The following is a 14,029-nucleotide window of genomic DNA, read 5'->3' on the forward strand; positions in this document are numbered from 1 at the left end:
CCCTGTATAAATAAATAATAAATTTAGTAATTTTCGGATACATTGATTACAGGGCCAAAAACAGCTACGGCTGTTTAAATGTTTTTTCCGGGTGCAAATTTGATAGAAGGTTCATGGTTTTTTCGAATTTTTTTTTTGTGGCCGATTCGAACGAAATTCCGGTGAGTTATTATATAGGATGAGCTGAAGTCAGGCATAGGGAAAATTCCGGCCATAGACCCCATTTGTTGGTATGGGAGCCAAAAATAGGCAAAAATATGAGTTTTTTGATTTTTTGTGAATTTCTCTTAAACGAAAGAAGCGAGCGGTGTATAATTCATTGTCATATTATGTTTAATAATGGAGCGACATGTTTTTTCCGGGTGCAAATTTGATAGAAGGTAGGGGTTCATTTTTTTTCGAAAATTTTTTTTGCGTGCCTAGAGGCCGCGAAATTGAATTTCGCAGCCGTTGCCTTGACGACGGCCGTAAAAGTAGAAGTCATTTCAATATTTATTTATTATCACAATTACAACATATCTATCTCTATATTTGCGGTATGATCTTACAAAATCTGGGGTGGGTACAGTTAAAGTTTGATTTATGCCAGTTTTTGTGTCAGGAACGGCCGCTATTAGTACAGAATTTTCATCCGGTTTGAAGTTCCCGCCAATTTCAAATGAGTGGTCGCTTCATGAATGACGAGTCGGTAAAAAAGATCCCCATTATCGATCTAGAACAGACACGTATGAATTAGGTTAATTTTTCACCGGTCAAAAAGGGAAATATCTAGTAACTAGTAACATATCCTGAATCCTGAATGGCATCAACAGACATTTTGATTTATTTGCCTCTTCGCACGGCATCTGATATTTCCACGATTAAAATAACCTAAAAGGGAGCAGATGATAACTTATCATAACAGAATTTAACATTTACCTGCCACAATAAATAAATTCCAGTAAATAGGTAAGCCAATGCAACATTATCCGACACGATTTTCACATTCTTCTTGTTACATCAGTCTCAAAGTCACTGTAACATTTTTTATATTGCTGTTTCAATTTTTCAGGTTTCAAATGCGACACTGCACAATTTATAATATTTTTTTAACTCTGAATGAGTACACGGAACAAGAGCTGCATATTTGCGGTATAATCTTACAAATTCTGGATTGGTGACAGTAAAAGTTAGTTTTATGCCAGTTTTTGTGTCAGGAACGGCCACTATTAATACAGAATGTTCATCCTTGATGTTATCGATAGACATTTTGATTAGTTCGTCTCTTCGCATGGCTCCTGATATTCCCATGATTTAAATGACCTAAAAAAGGGCAGATTATACAGCAAATTGATCTGGTCTCGTGTCAATACCTTAGACTTTTTCGCCTGATAATCAACTGACTTTTTTTCAAAAAAGGTACCAATTTCAGAAACTTCGTAACACCAATGCCATCCCGTATGTTCAGCGTGAGCTTGCTTCTCCGACACCGTTTTCACATTATTTTTATTACACCGCTTTTTAAAGCCATTGTAACACTTATCGTACTGCCGTTTGGACTTTTCTGTTATTAAATTGGACACCGCACAATCTGCAATACAGTGAGGATTTTATTTCGCTTTCATCACATTTGCCACGTAAAAAAGTTAAGGTTAGAATTTTGCTGTCAAGTCCACAATTATTACTTTAGGTTCTAAAAAATAAAATGTCATTAAGACAATTCGAATGTCAGAAATTTTTACTGTGTAAATCAGATCGTCTTAACAACCTATTTGATTGGTAACTAAGAAAATGAAATGGGCGGGGCAGATAAAATGTTACGTTGTTCTTAGTACAGGGTTATTCTAAATGATTGTAGTCGAAGTAGGCCATGCCCATGTTATTACGTTTTCGCCGCTTTCATGTGAACTGTCAGTTGTGTCGCTGTCACTGTCATTTTTTAGGTGAAAAGTGCGGTGATGAGGATTTTATTTATTTTTGTTAAATTAACGATTGAATCCAGAAATATTGAGTTGTTCTATCAATTTTAAAAATATTGAGTTGTTTTGCACCCAATTTAACACATCATTTTGATGATTTTTTTATGTGGAGCGGCAACCATAAATTTTACATTCAGTTTTCACGCCTACTTCGACTACAATCATTTAGAATAACCCTGTATAACCCTATGTTAGTTTAAAAAAAAAACATGTCAATGCATACAAGCAATTACAACATATCCAAGCAACCTCTTATAAAACAATTGCCATTAAATGTCACTAAAAAGTCTTAAAGATTTTACAATCGTTTGGCATATTGCTGGGAAGAATAGGTGGTCACTTTGAATATTTGTTGAAATAATTTAATTAAAAGTTTCTCTTTAAACTTGTTATTTGAATGTAATAATACTTTATTTCCGTCTAAATAATAAAATAAAAGTTGCAAGTTTGGTTGTCTACCTACTATCCATTTACAAAACACGAGCGTCTAGCTGCAGGGATAAACCCTCCAATGAAAATCTAGAACAAAATGCGCATGCGCGAGTACAAATTTTACGCGATAACTTCAATGTTATGAACAAAGTTTTAGCAACGTTTCTACAGGGTGAGTAATTATTATAAATGATTGTAGTCGAAGCAGGCCATACCCATGTTATGAAATTTTTGCCAGTTTCATGTGAACTGTCAATTTTTGTCGCTGTCAGTGTCATTTTTAGGTGAAAAGTACGGTGATGAGTATTACCGATTGAATCCAAAAATATTGAGTTGTTTTTCACCTAATTTAACTCCTGAGTGTGAACGGTGTGTACTCACTTAAATATTTACATCATTTTGATGTTTTTTTATACATATGGAGCGGCAACCATAAACGGAAGAGGGAAAGCGGCCTACCACCAGCTACCGAAATGCATGCAGCCTGCACCCTACACCACTCTTCAATCTTCATCCACTCTGTATCTGTACTACAGTACTACACTACTGCAAACGCACCCTGTCATAGTCAATTGGCGGCAAATTTTAAATGCTCCAACCATCCAACGTTTCTATTGGAGGGTTCATCCCTGCAGCTAGACGCTCGTGCTCACGAATGGTGAACGTGGATGAATCTTAATCGTTTCGTCTTTGCCGTCGAAATTGCGAAAGTCGCTGCAGCCCCTAGGCTATCGAGTGGTGTAGAATGTAGCTACGTACCTATCTAGTTCTAGAGGTTTAGCATCAACACAAAATCAGGAATGTCTTCATCATAGATGAAACCAAATTTAGTTCTATTTACGTCAAGACAGAACGACCCAACAGGTTGTATTTTGGTAGGCAAATATAAAAAAAATTCAAAGTAGAGATCAATCCACAATACTAACAAATTATAACATTTATTTATAAAACTTAAAATTAAAAGTTTAAAATAAAACAAACTTTACAAATAAAACTGAAGAAGTCAATATTTGATCATTGCTCCATTTTGTTGTACAACCAAGAGCAATCTATTCCTCATGGACAGGTACAGATTTCGGTAAAAGTCCGGGGGTGCCTCGTTCTGTTCCACGGAAGACACCCACCTTCCAGAACCTGGACGCCGAACCACCGTCCCAGTGTGTTACCAGTTCCGCATAATGGCATGGATAGTGCCCTTCGATAACCTTAAATTCGTCGAAATTTGCCCATACGACATACCCCTCTGGTGAAGGGTTACTATTTTGGCTTTAGTAAATTCAGATACGGCTGGCATTGTATCACTAAATTATTATTATAAACTTGATAGACGTTTACTTCAAACCGTCAATTTTTCGATTTAATTTATAAACGTCATAATAACAGTAAAGGGCAGCTTACATTGACATTTCTTGATATGCCAAAATTTGATCGTTCGAAATTTTTTGTCCGCCATAGTAAGTACCATCGAGGGTTTCTGTTACAGGGTAGGTAAATAATCCCCCAGTAATGAGACCATCATAAACGACCCAAAATCTTAACTAGTGTTTAAAAAGTCGTTTCAAAATATCGATAGACGCACTTAACTGGAAGAACGACGATACGGAACTCCAGCAGCTAAACGGACAACTCCTTTCCGCTGAAAGGGGGTGCTCCACGGTAAATTTTGAAGGAGGACTTTCCGGTACTCCCTCATGGTACGGTACTTGATCAAACTACCCCTAATAGACGAAATTAGTGATGCGAAATCGCTAATGAACGATAATTACCTCTATCTCTCTAGATGGCGAAGGGTCTCTCGATAACGGTAATCGGTAAACGATAAACGGTAGAAATCTTCGGGCTCCCTGACGGTTCCCGAAACCTGGCAGCCCCGGACGATATGCACCATGGCGATCGGCTATCCGCTCTCGGGGATGATTGCGGATCCCGAACGCCACGCACGTAATTCGCTTCTCGCGACTTGTGGCACAGCCGCCCGCTCGGCGGTCGCCGACCGAGTCCTCGATTTCCGCTGACGATAGGTTTTTTTCGATACCCCCGTATCTAGGAGCGCGCAACACGAAATAGCTGGATCTTATTTTCCGCTACAATAAGGCGTCCCGGTGATTGCACGGACAGCGCATCTAAATGACAATTTCCGGCGGTACTACACGTGCGCTCTAAAAGGACAGATGGACGATCATGGCGCCGGTTTGTTTACGTTGGATTTCATCGACCGGGAAATTCACGGATGTTGTTGCGGTAATGTGTCGGTGAGTCCGCGCGCATTCCACGATAGATGGTAACAGCCATTTTCCGCAGGATCTCGAAAGTTGGACACACTCGAACAAAAGGAAGAAGGTTGGGGAAAAGAAGAGAAGAAGGTAACTTTCCGGCAAGTCACGGGAACAAAAGGGAATCGGAACTAACTTTGCCGTACGGTTACCCGAGCTGTGAAGAAGAAGAGAGGAATTGAAGGAAAAGGAAAGAAGAAAGAAGAAAAAAGAGAACGATAAAAAGATAGGCCGCAGCTAGACAGCCTAGAGGCGTAAAGCCACCTCAGCCCTAAATTTTGGGCCCAACGCGTGTTGTTCCAGCCGCCCCGAAATGGCTGGCACAGTGACTCTGAAATGAAAACTCAAAAGAAAACCGCGAAAGAACCTGAAAGTGAAACTGAAAGCGAAACGATAAAAAAACTGAATACTGAAACGATAAACAAAAAATGAACTAACTGACGAAACAAACAAACAAAACTGAATGATCTTGAAATGAGCGTCCCGAAAAAGGTTACGGCAGGGTGGGCGCGTCGCGTCGTCATGTGCCGCGCGTTATCTGCTAGCTCCAGGTATTCGAGCAGCGATTTGATAGTCCCGCGAGCAATAGTAGGATCTCTTGGGCCTCCTACACCGGCCAAAAGAATAGTGGCATTTTGACATGGTATTATCCAAACCATATACATACAGTATATATCGTTTATAACGACGTGGAAGGGACCGGTGAAATTCGGTCGTTATAACCGTAGGTCGCTATTTCCAAACACCATTTTAATACTGAAAAATCTTTTTATTTTCATAGAAAAGTGTACATTTAAAGGTAAATAAACGTGTCGATACATTTTTAAAGCTTTTATTACAAATTTAGGATCTCATCCTGTGTGTTCCTCCCATATGCATTTTCCTTTAAACTGAATGTTTCTTTTTGGTAAACGACTCGTTGGCTCCTGGTAACTTATTTGCTAGCTGGGTCGGCGAATCTTTGTATTTATTAGGTAAGTCCATTTGGGTTATCCTCTGCAACCATGAAAATTTTGTTCCATTCTAGGAAATTTAGGTATAATTGTCTTGTTGAATTTTTTTCATAGGTGACAATCTTTTTGATGTGCTCACTTATTCTAATGCTGACACGAGTCACATTAATCCAACAACACAATGTATTCAGAAAAATACGGTGCGATCAATTAAAAAATAAATCGAGTCGGCGTATTACCACCTATGGCAACCCATGCTATAGCATAGGCTCCAAAGCAAACTCGATTTATTTTTTAAATGATCGCTCGGTACTAAAATCGAATTAAAACTATTTGAGGTTATGTCTGATATTTTGACGCAATTGAAGTTCGTTTTTTTTATGGTTTTTAAGCTTTTTATGTTTCTTATTTTACACTTTTACTATTTTAATTATTTTGTTACTGCATGCAATTAACACTTGCAGTTAATTTATTTACTTATAAATATTTAACATGGACATAACCAAGAATAGGACATAACCCTATACAGAAAAAAAAAAAACGTTTCTGTTCTCTGTTTCTGTCATCCGCTGTCTTTTAATTCAAATAATCGTCACTTGAAGTCTCTACTGTACGTACGATTTTTTTAAATGTCAAGAACAATTTTTCTTACGGAGTGGGACGGTCATAATAAGCGGTTACCGTTTTGATACAGTTGGCCATGGCCTGACATACAAGGGTTCCAGCTGAAATTCATTGATTAAACATGTGTAGGCATAACCTCTAACTGGATAAGCACCAAATTTAATAAGTACAAATACTTTAAAAATTTCCTTTGTATGGACTCAATGGAACAAACATGAGTTTGATATCTAGGGTTCCATACCACACAAGTATATTCAAGGTGAGATCGAATGAAAGCATAGAATAATAGTTTAAGACAATCAATACTTTTAAAACTCTTATGGCCAGTTTATAGAAAGAGAATTAAATATTTAATTCGAATTAAATTTTAATGCGCGATTAACCCATGAATCCGCAACTTCTATTGGTTCAATCTGGTCACGTTGTAATGATCTGAATACATTACTTTTTCCGCCAAATATTCGAACCTGCGCAAAACGGTAACAAATGTGGTCGTGATCGTCATCGAAGCGGAGGAGCCCTACGTTGTGTTTTTCTTTTGGCGGAAAAAGGTTCGGAATGCAAACGGTGAGGGTTCCAGTTGGAAAACACACATGTGAGGGGCGCAAATACCTTTTATTGAAAAATGCCTGTGATAATGTTGATTTTCGGCGAACAAATGAAATGAATCCAAAATTAACGGGGGCCAAGTATAACAAGGTACAGAAAATTAACTAGCTGAGGCCATTACAAAGCAGAAACAACAATATTAATACAGCAACATTTAAAATAAACACAACGGGTAAATTACAACAAAAATGACAAGTTAAAGGTTGCAAAAAAAAACACAAGTAACAAATTCATAATGCAGTTATCACAGACAGGGACGTATAAAAACCCTCTCCAAAACCGTATCCCAGGTATTACTCATCTTTTACAATTAGTTATGACAATTCAAAGTTTAATTAGTAACTACGCGGTCAAGGTACGCCGACGGGAGCTTAGAGCTGGAGGTAACAAACTCTCGGCCGCGAGGGGACTCAGAAGAATAATCTGAATCGGCTTGAGACCAGCGACGTTTCTAGATACTCGGGTTAGTAATGAACGTCGGGCTATTTCACCGACCAAGAAAGAGTGACAGAGCGCCTCGGGGTTGTACGATGAGCATCCCAAGCCGCTTCGAGCAGAGCTTGCTCCGCCTTTCCCAACCAACCGTTTACCGACAAAAACCCAAGATCTCTAGAACCGCGACGGAGGTTTCACGTCAGCATCCCAGAGCCGCATCGAGCAGGACTTAGGTCCGCCTCCGCTAACGGCCATAACTTAACCGTGGCCTCCACAGAAATTTACTAGACAACCCCACGACTTCCTGATTGAAACCTAACTCCCATGGTTGCGCACTTACAACATTTTACTTTAACCCTAACAAGGTTGGTAGAACTGACTAATTTGTATAATAGGTTGCCTCGTTTCCATTTAAAGCAATAGTCTGAATTTTTTCCCCCCGCAAAAGTTACTCGTGACGTCACAGTGTACTAAACTTTTACTACAGAGTCTGTCGATCATGCATTAGGTGTTCCTTCGCTAGAATAAATCCCAAAAAGTCACCCAATAAACTCCACGGAGCTTATAAACCTTAGGTTCTATTCGAACACCCAAAATTTCTGGGTTGATTTTACGTCACGAGTTACTTTCCCCCCCGCCCCGCAATTTTCAACGAGGCAACCTATTATACAAATTAGTCAGTTCTACCAACCTTGATATTACATATTTTATTTATACATAATAGTTTTATTTTAAAATATTAAAAATTTCTTCCAAATCGGGTGATTGGGGAATTGTCCCGAGAACTGATGCAGCATTTTATTTATTTTTTTTTTTTTTGGTTAAAATGCATAATAACAACTTGCGTTGGTCATCGCGTTTACCCCCATTTATAATTTTGGTTTGTGATTTATGTAAATAACAAATTAAATTACAAAAATTTAACGTGACAGTCGCAACATTAGATTGTGACAAGTAAAAATAAATTAAAGCTACTACACTAGTAATTTCATTATTTTTTTCTAATAAAATTTAGCAGAATTTACAACTGTAACTATAGTATTGCCGTTATAACTTTTTATCTGCTCCGCCCACTAAAATTGACCAATCAGAATCAAAGCCAGATTCAATCTGTACAACTTTTCATCACATTTGCCACGTAAAAAAGTTAAGGTTAGAAGAATTTTGCTGTCAAGTCCACAATTATTGTTTTAGGTTCTAAAAAATAAAATGTCATTCAGACAATTCGAATGTCAGAAATTTTTACTGTGTAAATCAGATCGTCTTAACAACCTATTTGATTGGTAACTAAGAAAATGAAATGGGCGGGGCAGATAAAATGTTACGTTGTCCTTAGTATAAAATAATTGTGCAACACAATCTATTGGTACTAATAACTAATAAGTAATAACTTGTAACTTGTATTTTGTAATTTGTAAATTCTTAAATATTGTGCAACGGACCCCAGGTATTCGAGTTGAGTTTTTTTACTGTTAATGTAGTTCCAAAAATCAGTGGGGTTAAATTTGATTCTACTTTCAGCAGACCGAATAAATTCATTGTATTCAGCACGAATATTTTCCTTAATTTCATTCTGGATACATTTGTAACTTAGTCTTTTTATATGATTTCCAAGCTCTTCCTTTCCTCACGATGCTGTTTTAAATGGGATCTAAAATATTAAAAAAAAAGAAATGTTTGGGCGTGTGATAATATTTACAAAGTAGCTTATATTAAAATAATTATTGTTTGTTCAATTTTATTAGATTTGCAGAGAATTGAGGTGTTATTGAAGGATCATATATGTTTCGATTTTCTTATTTTAGTTTTTCATCGAATTAATTAGAAATCCGTCAAGATTATGACAAATTAATATGTATTGGATGATTTAAAACGATTGTGCATATAGGCCATTTTTTTATTATAGTCTGATGAGCTTAGTCCGAATCAAGAAGTCGACATGACCTGCGTCTGCTTTCGATATTTGACAGCAGGGCATGGTGCTATTTACTAATATTTGAAAATTTATATTGGCATCTTGGGACAAGTATCATTACAAATTCACTAAAATAATTAAATGTTTAATTGTTATTGGTTGATTCATCTTTATGGAGTGACCATATTGTGTGATTATCTTTTGTTAGGCCTAGTAGATTTTTGGGGGACAGGTAATCTCGCCACCAGTAATTACCTTAATCTTTTGCGCATCACCGTTGAGTAAAATCCCATGGGTAATTTCGCCACCAATATTTTTCAATACATTTTTATTGAGGGTCATACCCAATAATGGTGGATTTAAGTAACTACCTGACACCTGAACCAACTTTATTTGTGTTTTTAGAAAAACTGAAAGAATTTCAAATACAAAATACAAAGTCTACATTTGGTAGCAAAAATTCATAATAAGCATATCAGAGACAGACAAAAATTTATAAATAATATGATAAAGCGACATAATAATAAGATTAGGTACAATGAAAATATTAATTTTTAAAAATAAAAATTTTATTTTTAAGAATTAATCTTTCCATTGTAATCTTAAATAATAAATTGTTTTTCCATATACATAAATGCATTTACTTGTTTTCCTGTCTCAGACTCAGATACAGAAATATTTATGTCGGCCGTCCGACGGTGCCGTCCTTATGGGCAGGTAAGTGTAGAATGTAGATTAATTCCGGGAAGTACAGTGGCGAAATTACCGGTAGGCTTAGCATGCCATTAAACATTAAACACCGGATTTTTGTATTGTCTTTTTAATGGAAAAATTGCACCAAATTTAGCGATTTTAGGATAGCACCCTAGATTTTCAGATTTGACTATACAAACCTTAAATTGTTCAAAAGCTTGTCAAAAAAGCTTTCGACCAGTGCAATAATAAATACGGGGTGCCATTTGAAAAAAATGAATTTTTGACATTTTTAGTTCGTTATGTTTAAAAAATCTCAGTAGGTATATGTGACTGAGCAGGTTGTTGAGTAAACACTCAGAAGATGCGGCAAACATTCAGAAATCAAACAGCGTCAATCATTTTAATTTATGTGCAACGATTTGGAAGGTACGAATTTTCGAAATTCTGGTAAAAAAAGCGCCACTGATCAAAAACGATGGCAGATAAGTAAAAACGACCAGTATAAATTTGATTCATAATTTAGCATAGAATTCAAAAATAAAATCAAACTGGCTAGGTTCCGTTTAAAAAAACATAACTTTAGTGTTTTTATAATATTGAGACACACTGTATATATACCGCAATATTTTCCGAATGTGCAGTAGCTATCATCTAGAAAAAAGTAAAAGTTGATATCTTTAATAACAAACAAGTTATGGAGCTTTTTCGCAACTCTGGGACACCGTAGGTATATGTACAGTTGCGGCCGTTGAAAACTCAGACACTTTGACAACGCCAAACTTTTGGCTTTGTAAATGGTATTGAAAGTGACGTTTCTCAAAATGTCACTCAAACATTATCCACATTAATTTCTCTCGCAATGGCTCTTATACTCACACCGTCCCTCAGACAAACACATTTTTGCAAATCAGATAATTGCGGCATTTCAAAAGTTACGCGCGATTCTGACCTAATATGTCAAATACTGACACTGACTTTATAAACCTTGATGAAAATCCTGTTTACGCTAGTCAAATTTCGGAATTTATACAGTGTTTAAATCTTTCCTGTCTGAGATTTCAACGGCCGCAACTGTACCATTGGGAGCATGGAATTTCGGGCGCACTCGAACTGCGGTCCAAGTACGGTCAGGTAAAAAGGGTCATAATCGGTCTTACTAATCTCCTCCCGAACTGCGGTCAAGACCTCGAGAGGGGAAATTTTTTTATCAGTCAACAGAACAGAATCTCACATAATATGTTTTTGTGAAAGTAACATGCAATTTATGTGTACCTAATCAACAAATGTTCTTTGTTGATGAAACATTTGACTACCGCCAAAACAGAATTTTATTAACTCTAGATTGAACAACTTAATACTAAAACATTAGTATAATTATGTTAAATGCGTGTCTCACAAGTTTTGTAATACTGTTTTGTAAATAAATGTTTGTTTCCAAAGTTTTGAATTAAATATAATAAATGGTGGCCAACAGGTACATCCTTTTTAGTTATCACCGAAATACTGCCAACAAAAACACTAGATAATCATAGCTAACTCGGTCCCAAAAAGTTGGTGATTGCCTAATAAGTTAAATTTTCTTGACCGCAGTTCGAGATAAGATTAGAGACGACCAGGTAAGTTAAAATTCTTTGACCGCAGTTCAGGTGTCGGATTATTGGGCTTCTGACCGCTGACCGCAGTTCGGGTGCACCGGGAATTTCGGGCAGCAATTTATTTGTCATTTAAAAAAACCCGTTGTAGTCTAAGCTTTATTGTCATAAATGTCATAATAATTAATTTTGACTGATTTCAAAATAAACTGTCACAAGGGACAAGATTAAAACACGAGCGTAGCGAGCATACTAAATTTTATTGTTTGAAACGACGTCCCTGAAGCTTCCAAATCTTTTAAAAATGGTTTCGCATTTGCTTTTAACAGTTTTGACAAATTTTTCAAGACCTGTCAGAAATGTAACGTTGAATGTGTTGTCTAGGGCAACGATTCGTTATCTGCTCATTTTGCTTTAGGGCAGTTAAGAAGCAGTTTACAAAGGAGAAAAATGAGAATTTATGACAGTTGAAAACAATAAATATCTGTTAATAGAAGCATACTTGTATTCATGATATAAATTTAAATGACATTCTTTCCTCAACCGGCATATTTTTTTTAAATATATACAGTTGTTGACCAAAATAAAATAGGACAAGGACTTGATGATTGATCTGCAAAAAGTTAGGTTGTGTTTTTTTACTTGTCACCTTGTCACTGTCATTATGTTCAATTAAATGATTATGAGTAGAGCGCGGATTTCTAGCTATTACGCTTTACATAATAATTAATAGCAAGAAGAAAGTAATTAGAAATAAACATGAATCGTGACAAAAACAGCCATTTAATATAAAGTTTTTTATGCTTATTTTGCTTTTTTTGAGTTTTCATGCTTATTATATGTTTTATGCTTTTTTTTTGCTTTTTTGTAGCTTTTATGCCAATTTCTGGCATTTTTGTTCGTTTTATAATTTATTTTGCTTTTACGCTTTTTATATGATATGAATCACAAGAAATAAGAATAGTTAAAAGGTCCTTTTTTTGTCGGTGTTTTACAACGTAATACTTAAAAATCTAGGCCGTGTATTCCTGGAAACGGCGACCCGAGACTTCCACGGCCTACGCCCGAATGGCGATTTGGCGAATTGTCATATAAGGCACAAAAACAACAACCTATTTTGATCCAAGACGCGGTAAAGACGTAAAAGTGAGACCATTCTGTCTCACAAAATCGACAGATAAAGTAGGTACGGTGTTGTTTAGTTACTTTAAATTGTGTGTCTGTGTTTTGGTTTAACTTTGTATATCTATCTACTATAGCAATGCCTAAAATTAAGCCACCAATAGAAGAATATATAAAAAACTTTCCGGAACTCAAGTTTGAAAATAATAAAATATTTTGTAGAGCCTGTATTAAAACGGTAAGTCTTCCTTATAAAAATTTATTTCGATAGGAAATTGTCACATGGGCTCTCTTATTGCAGATTAACTGCGAAAAAAAGCACAACATCATTCAGCACACTAAAACCGCTGGTCATCATGAACGCCTTAAAAAGCTATCTTCGCAAAATATTAGACAACAAACTATAAAAGAATCAATAGCCACCTCTTCAAGTGATGAACAGAAAACATTCTATTCAGATTTATGCAACGCAATGATTTCTTCCAATATACCTCTAAAAAAATTAGATAACGGTGAATTCAAATGTTTTTTAGAAAAATACTGCAGCAGGCATATCCCTTCAGAATCTACAATTCGCAAGAATTATGTTGATTCGTTACATGAAGAAGTCATGGACGAACTAAAAAGTACCATTTCAAATAATTTCATATGGTTTAGTGTGGATGAAACAACAGACGTTTGTGGGCGGTATATTGCTAATTTGATAATGGGAATATTGCATGAAGAGTCACCAACTAAAGCATTTTTAATTGCATCTAAAGAGTTAGAAAAAACAAACAGCAACACAGTTACAAAATTCGTTCATGACGAACTCACAAAATTTTTTCTACCAAACCCAGTTCCTTCTGAAAAAATATTGTTAATGGTTTCGGATGCGGCAGCTTACATGATCAAAGCAGCATCAAATTTAAAAATTTTCTACACAAATTTAATTCATTGTACATGCCTAGCTCATGGTTTAAATCGGGTTGCGGAAACTATTCGATTGCAGTTTCCTTTAGTGAACACTTTAATTTCACAAGGTAAGAAGATATTTCTAAAAGCACCACTAAGAGTTCAGATATTTAAGGAAAAAATATGCCTGGCATCCCTCTGCCCCCTCAACCAGTTTTAACAAGATGGGGAACATGGCTAGACGCGGCAATGTATTACGCTGACAATTTTGAAGGTTTTAAGAAAGTTGTTCTAGATTTTTCTGAGTCCACATCGCAGTCTATTAAAGATTGTCAGACTGTTCTCAAAAACCAGGAGATTAAACAAAATTTAGCTTTTCTTAAAGCAAATTATAAATTCGTAAGTACTACAATAAAAAAACTTGAAAGTACTGAACTTACGTTGGTAGAGGCTGTAGAAATAATAAACAATTTCCAAATAGCTGTATCAAGAGTACCAGGGCGTGTTGGAAAAATTGTAACGACTA

The 14,029-nt window shown here is 36.1% G+C and overlaps 1 protein-coding gene and 1 long non-coding RNA gene across 5 annotated transcripts in view; one reads left to right on the forward strand and one right to left on the reverse strand.

The window, feature by feature from the left end:
* The window catches only part of LOC138128973 (uncharacterized), a 51,655-nt gene extending 49,845 nt beyond the window's left edge, over positions 1-1,810 (reverse strand). Inside the window, exons 1-3 of one of the 2 annotated variants that reach the window (XR_011158984.1) lie at positions 1,353-1,810; positions 919-1,302; positions 567-870 (exon numbers count right to left, since the gene is read on the reverse strand). This is a non-coding gene — a long non-coding RNA (uncharacterized lncRNA). Of the gene's footprint in view, positions 1-566; positions 1,303-1,352 lie in introns of both variants that reach the window. The other variant, XR_011158981.1, reaches the window with a different exon arrangement.
* Positions 1-14,029, forward strand: part of LOC138128880 (ATP-dependent translocase ABCB1-like) — a 79,966-nt gene that overhangs the window by 24,856 nt on the left and 41,081 nt on the right. The window lies entirely within an intron of this gene.

Source organism: Tenebrio molitor, chromosome 1 (assembly GCF_963966145.1).
Source record: "Tenebrio molitor chromosome 1, icTenMoli1.1, whole genome shotgun sequence".
Lineage (NCBI taxonomy): Eukaryota > Metazoa > Arthropoda > Insecta > Coleoptera > Tenebrionidae > Tenebrio > Tenebrio molitor.